Consider the following 7,571-nt stretch of genomic DNA (forward strand, 5'->3'; position numbering starts at 1 on the left):
CCAAAAGGCAAAGTATAAAATACTTTTTCTCTCTATTTCAGTAATACATGCTCGTAATATACTCGTAGCATACGCACGCGCAGCTACTCATGACCTTCAACCTAAAAGAATATTCATCGTAGCAATTAGCATGTATATGTCAAAACAGATACGACCTCCCAAGTGTTAATCTCACAAGGTGAGTCACGTGCCTATCTACGCTCGCCTCAGACCGTCAGAACTGCACAAATAATGGCCGAGCAAGCTACATTGTCTGGGCAGGAACATGACATGTTAACATGAAACGACGATTCTAGGAAGAATTATCCAAAGTTCGAGCCAATGCTGCTAACAACTGCGTTTTTTTAACCGATACTACCTACCAAAAGTTAGTGAACGATGTGAAAAATGCTAAGATGGCTTCTAAGAAGATACCACGTGACTTTTGGCTGCTGAATCGCTATGATGTGGTGGTTGTAAAAAACAAAAGTAAGTTTATTTATCCTGTTAAAGAAGGCGTCAGTGAAATCCATTTCTACGTCACAGATTCTGAGTTATTTAATGTACTTCATGAAGCTCATTTGGCCATTGGCCATGGAGGACGTGACAGAATGTTGAGAGAAATCTCACACAAGTACAAGAACGTTACTCGTCATGACATGAACTATACATTCACCTTTGTGAGTCGTGTCAGAAAAAAAAAGTGTTAAAAAGGGTGTTGTAGTGAAGCCTATAATTTTTTCCGAGTTCAATTCCCGTTGTCAGGTCGATCTCATCGATTTTCAGTCACATCCTGACAGGGAATACAAGTTTATAATGGTATACCAAGATCATCTCACTAAGTTTGTGGTTCTCAAGGCTCTGACATCAAAGACAGCGGAAGAACTGGCAGATAACGTCGTGGATATATTTATGTTCCTTGGAGCACCATCGATTCTACAATCCGACAATGGTAGAGAATTTGCTAATAATGTGGTGGGAAGCCTAAAGGAGTACTGGCCGACTTTGAAGATCGTCCATGGCAAGCCTCGCCACTCAAAAAGCCAAGGAAGTGTTGAAAGAGCTAATCAGGACATTGAAAATATGCTGTGTATATGAATGCAAGATGAAAAAAACTGACCGATGGAGTGAGGGACTACGTTTCGTGCAACTTTTGAAGAACTGGACATTTTATTCTGGGATTAAGAGAACACCATATGAAGCTCTCTTTGGCTGCAAAGCTAAAGTGGGTCTCACAACGTCTTCCTTACCCCAAGATGTTTTACAAGACATAAAGACTGAGGAGCAACTGGGAAAAATGACGGAAAACATCCAAACAATACAAGAAGAAACAGATCACCCTATCCAAGAGAAAGAGTCTATTGCACAAAACACAGACGAGACTGTAGTCCACGATGGTAGAAAGGAAAGTGATGATGAATACATGCTTACTGAAGAGGCTTCCGGTTCTGCTACGTTTGTTTGAAGGTAACCAGTGGTGCCCATACTTGCAGAAACTGTCACCGAAACGTTCATGCCATCTGTGGACATGAGAGTAAAGACAATGGAAGTGAGAAAATAGAAGGTGGTGATGTTAATATTATGTGTACTCTTTGCTTCAATATTGAGAATGCTGTCGAAGGTAAAATTAGATCTAAATTGAATCTGGAAATACGGGCAAAAAAAATGAAAATGGATTCCGACAAAAAATTTCCTCCTGTAGCTTTGGCGGGCCACTGTGCGAGTTCCTATCCTAAACGTCGACAAGGGACGGGGAAACTCGCGCAATCTGCTAGCGGTTGTTATGAATGTGACAGTTACCGACTTGGAACTGCTGAAGGAATTTTAAACCAACTCTATGCCAGATCACAATTCACGTTATGTGAAATAGCTCTCCGGTCAGCCGCTTCCGCTCAGTTCACGGGTACCGGCCAGGGATTCGTGAGATGTACTTGCAAGACCAAATGCCGAAATTTGAAGCTTTTGTATGAAAATAGCAGTTAAGTGCAATTCAAAATGCCATTCCACTGGTCTTTTTCTGTTTTTTGCAATTTGTAATTGTTCAAAATCTGTAATTTTGTAATTGTTACCTTTTTTCAATAAAAGCCTTTTTCATACTTTGCCGAAACAGCATTTGTCATTCTATATAATGCCTAGCATTCTATACAATGCCTATGGAAAGTATGTAAAAAAATAAAAATAAAAGACATTTCATACTTTGCCTAAAAACGTCACGCATTCTATAGAATGCCTAAGCTAGGCACTCTATAGAATGCGTGTGAAAATTCTATAGAAATTTCTACATTCTATAAAAAAGTGTGAAAAGCAGGCATTGCATTCTATAGAATGCCTGCTTTTCACACTTTGCCGGTAACATGTACACCCCGAAATGTGCGTTTTAAGAACTTTCCGAATTCTCAAGAAGAGAAAAGCAACCTGTGACTCCTTTCCAGTCGAAGGTCGCACACGCTGCTGAATTTACATGGCCTTGTCACGAGTAGTTGAGTTTCACTTGCGCAAACAATATATGATATGATATGGTAAAGTGGATATTAGATCCAGCTGAAATTTCAAAGCCGAATGTAGAAACTATGAAAGTTTCGTAAAAATTAGTTGACCAGAGAGCTTACGGGCATAAACTCACCGACATTCACGAGTTTTCTAAGTGGTCCACGCTAAAAAAAAAAAAAAAAACTAAAGGCAACTCGTGAATGCCGGTGAATGTATACCTGTAAGTTTTTTAGTCAACTTATTTTTACGAAACTTTCATGGTTTCTACAGTCGGCTTCAGATTAAAAACGAACCATTTCGTTTTTAATCTGAAGTAATACAGTGAAATGTTGGAAAGCAGTGGTGCACTGTTTGCATATTCAGTTCATAACTAGTTCAATCACTAAACAATGCTAACTTTAAAAAATAAAAAATTCTACGCTTATTCGTTACAATAATAAACTGGATAATACATCAATAGTTTTTTACACAAATCAATTCCAAAAAAAAAACGAAAAGTCATTTTATTCATTCCAACGCTTTGTGTGCGCCATTCAGTAAAACCTAGATTTTCATGTAGCATCGATTTTATCACTTGAGTAATGGAAATCATTTCTGAAGAATATTCGTGAGTACTATTTATGCAAGCTAGACTTGATATTCAATAAGTTTGTAAATGCTAGAAAAAGAAAAAAAATCTTACTACTGTCATATCATATATGGTTGGCCGAGTAGTTAGCATACCCAAACAAGCTACGGGTTCGAATGCCGCCGTGAGCATGGATGTTTGTGATTGCCTTTAGATGGGAGATAAATTTCATCATTCGGTGTGAGACCACCGACCCGCTTATTGGAGGCCTGAAAACGTTCCAGGTTTGGTCTCTAGAGCAGGGTTTCCTGACTATGAAAAAAAAAAAAAAAAATCCTTAGCCCACCCACGGTACAAAATGTACTCTAGGTTTACAATTAACTTTTCGTGGGTGGAAGCAAAAAAAAAAATTTTTTTTTAAAATGGATGTCTTTATACATTGGTTAGAAAGAAGTCAACTGACACCATAGTGTGAGAAACAAACAGCCATGGCGCCTACCTTAATACGATGTAGGCCCTCCTTTCGTTGCGATGACTACAGAAATTCTATGGGATATCCTTTCTGGAAGCGTATGATAGCGATTTTATCACTTAAGTAATGGGAATCATTTCTGAAGAATATTTAAAAATTTAAATCCTCCATGGAGCTGGCACCAAAGATCTGCACGCCTCGCCAGCAGGCGTGCAGATCTTTGGTGATATTCTTTCTCCGAGCCTCACCTGGCGCTTTCCGAAATCGCTCGAAAACCTGGAATACGGGAATCAGGCTGAGCAGGTACAAACTGTAAAGGCCGCTATGCCTGATAGCATAACGGAAGAGGGAGGCTTAGCCCTCCTAACTCAGAAGATCCGATGCCTATCTTTCTGATAAAAACTAATAATTCATGGGAGAAACTTCCACCCAGCAACACCAACAAAATCTACAGAACTCTAACACAATAGTCGAACCAAAGCACTTTATTGGAAAATCCTGCATCATCCCACCAAACACTATTTCAATGGGACCTACCATACTGCACAAGAGCCATCAAACCTGACACAGATATTCAGCGGCGAATGTGGCACAACCTACTCCAACTATATATTACGAAAATTTAACTCGGATAACTGCCTGTTCTGCTACGATCAGGAACAGTCCGGAATTCTACTTGGAATGCCCAGTCAGCACCCAATTAATCAGTTTGTCTCAGGAAACGGCAACTCGTATTTGTGGTAGTCTTCATACAGAAGAGGAGTATTTCAATCTCGTCCATGCAGAGTCAAATAATCATTTATTCTGTAATTACCTCTTCATCACTGCGAAAGCGTGATGAAGAGGTAATTAACAGTCTACCTAAGACAAGACCAGACAGCACAGCAACTCCACGGAGAGAGGCAGCTGACCAACTCCTTGCAGCTTTCAAACAAAAGGTGAGAAGTCGGATCTTACATGAGCATCACCACCACAGGCAAAACAATATCTTAGATCTTTTCCACCAAGACTTATGGGAATCAATTCCTGGCTTAGCAGGGTGACTGCATCATAGTCCACTTTCCAGAATAGAAGTGACATCATATCATTCCCCCCCCCCCCCCCCCAAAAAAAAAAAAGAAAGGGGAAGAAAGATTTTTTGTGCTTACCCTTAACATACAAAGACGTCTGTGACACGTCTTTTGTTTATTGCACCAAAATTGATTTTGAATTTTGGTTTCACATATAAATACAACTGAATATAGACGCTAGACAATCTTGTGCCTATTTCCTTTCAGCTGAGAAAAGTTGCCAACGGCGTGTATCGCTATTTCGTTTGCATAAAATCATCATTTTTCAAATAATGATGAATTTGATCCAGCAAATCACCCTCGCCCAAAAAATTGGCAGGAAAACGACCGCTTTCTGATTTTTAATTGGTATGTTAAGGGGTTAACAGTGTGAATATTAATCAGCTGTTACTCTCATGTTAATAGATAATATTGTCCTATAGCAACCGTTATGTTCTTCCACATGTCTGATTTCATGTTCTTATACAGTATCATATAATAATAACTTAATGGCTTTAAAAAAAAAAAATGTAAATCACCTTATAACTGATATTTCGATGTAACACCTCAACAAGAGTATGAGCATGTAACCTCTCTGCCTAACTGCAGAGAACCAAAAACCGGTTAATCCTGTACATTAGATTATGTTTACAATAAAAAAAAAAAAAAGTATGACAGCGATCAATGGGAATTTTCGACCATTCTTCCTGTAGGCATGTAGTGAGGTCCTAGACTGTTGTGGGCCAAGCGTCCTTTGACCTCACCTGAAGCCCCAGTTCAATACTGTTGAGACTGAGATAGAGCTTTGTGAAGGCGAAGCGTGGTGACGTTCATCTCCACAAACCACGCAGTTATAGCAGCAGCCTTATGACCCGGTGGATTTGCTGAAAGAGAGAACGGTCAGTTCCTTAGAAATGCCACAAAGTAGGAAGCATTAAGTTATCCAGAATGTTCAGATACCTCTCGGAGTTCAATGTTTGCAGCACCACACAGGTCGGAGGCCAAACCAGGAAAAACAGCCATACCATCACACCGCCACCTCCGAATTTCATACTTATAGGTGCTACAACTATATAAAAATACTATAAATTTACGGTTAATTACACGAAAATCTAGTAAAGAATACGGGTATGCCTCGACAGAAATTTACATTTCAGACTGCGGCACACTTGTGCTGCAGTCTGAAACCACTGGTATATATATAGTATACTTATATGGTTGAACCTGCTTTATTCTAAGGTACAGTGGGAAATTTAAATTTAGCGATTGAAAGTATTATATTATATAGAATAGAAAATCTCTATATTTAATTAATTCGTAATCTGACTTGAAATTTTGGAAGCGTGCAGTAGAGGGGGGGAAAAAACTTAGAATAAAGCCTGAATACAATGGTTCGATCCAAAGTTCTGTTGGATTAAGATTGGAATTGCACGAAGATTTTTCACACAAATGTCAAACAACTATGTTGCAGTGACACGCGGTGGTCCTTCGCGCGAACGTCATAAACATTTTTTAAATCATTCAGAACGTCATTTTTATTCAGAAAACGCAAGCCCAAGTCATCAATAAAAATGCTTCTAAAACAAATGCAGCGAAATGCATATACAATTAGATATTATACATTTAGATTACATAACTGATTAAAACTTACTTGGAAAGCGGTACCCGATATCAAGGTTGATGTCGTATCCCAACTATTTAGACTTGGGCTACGTTATTGAGCAACTGAATATCGGGAAGCTATTTAACGTTCATTACATTGTGAAAACTATATGCATTCATAGCTGCTAAAGAATAATGATAATGACCGTTTTAATAATTTACCCATAAATGCGGGTATATTATCAAAAAGGAAAGTGTACAAGATGGCTGGGAAAAGTTAAACAACAAAAAAGTTACAAGCCAAATCACAAGAATGTAAAAAGTTAATGGACTATTTTTGCAATTACATGCTACTTCAATTGTGAATGTGATCATCCATTCCTCACAAAAACAAAACAAAGAATAAAAACACAGCGAAATTCCAGCCAGAAAACATTTCGGAAAAAAAGTCCATATCTACTTCAGTACACTTTTGATTTTTAACAATAATAATAATTATATGCGCTGCCACTTAATAGACAACTAAATTGGGCCTTTTATTTTTAAAAGAATTTCAACTCGTCCTCAACTACTACCATCCACCTCAAATTTTTTGAACTAGACTGCATAATTACTACCGCTCAGGACAGCTGTTTGGGTATATGTTGCCCTTAGACAAGCACTATTTTGGTTGAAATACAATTTTGTCGATCCTAAACATTGTCCTAGTTCTTTAGTGGGCTTACTACTGCCACGTGTAGAACCTGTGCATACCGGTTCTACACGTGGTGTAGAACCGGTAGTGCGACATGGTGTAGTGTTTCTATGGTCCATATGTCTTAAGTTGGCATGCATTTCAGCGATGCAAACTAGATGTTGTCATCGATGATTAGGCATAAACGTGGGTGCCTTGACTGGGGGCCTAATCCCAAAGGCCATACAGAAGAAAATACATTGAATTGTGGCAGTTCTTTTCTGGTCCTTTTCTTTTCTTTTCCTTAGTCAACAATTTTCGTCTAAAGGCTTGCACAATGGGCGGGGAACACGATGAGGCGTGAATGGCCAGAGTGCTGAAGTCAAGGTATTCTTCGAACACCTTGACTTCAGCACTCTGCAGTTTCCTGGATACTTCCATTCTTCAACTGGAACTCTACAATAATATTTGTTAAGTCCCTAGCCCACGTCGATCAGTAAACTCGAATGGACTGTACATAACCAATTTCCAGTATCACTGGCTGTCACCGTCATATGAGCGCCACCTAATTGGACGACCAATTGTGAAATAACAGAGGAATAATAAGTTATCAAAAATATACACCCTTTACTGGCTTTGATATTCTGGAAAGATTTTCCACTAGATTTTGGTACGCTTTTGATTTAGTTTCCTTTCATTCTTCTAGAACAGTGTTAGTGAGGTCAGTCACTGACTTCG

At 38.8% G+C, this 7,571-nt stretch overlaps 1 pseudogene; it reads left to right on the plus strand.

The window, feature by feature from the left end:
• The first annotated feature begins 395 nt into the window (after nucleotides 1-395).
• LOC150100201 (KRAB domain-containing protein 2 pseudogene) lies at nucleotides 396-1,077 on the plus strand (annotated as a pseudogene).
• The last annotated feature ends 6,494 nt before the right edge of the window (nucleotides 1,078-7,571 follow it).

The sequence above is a fragment of the Typopeltis vanoorti genome, chromosome 13 (genome assembly GCF_054136105.1).
Source record: "Typopeltis vanoorti isolate ZY-2024b chromosome 13, IOZ_Tvanoo_1.0, whole genome shotgun sequence".
NCBI classification, from domain to species: Eukaryota; Metazoa; Arthropoda; class Arachnida; order Uropygi; family Thelyphonidae; genus Typopeltis; species Typopeltis vanoorti.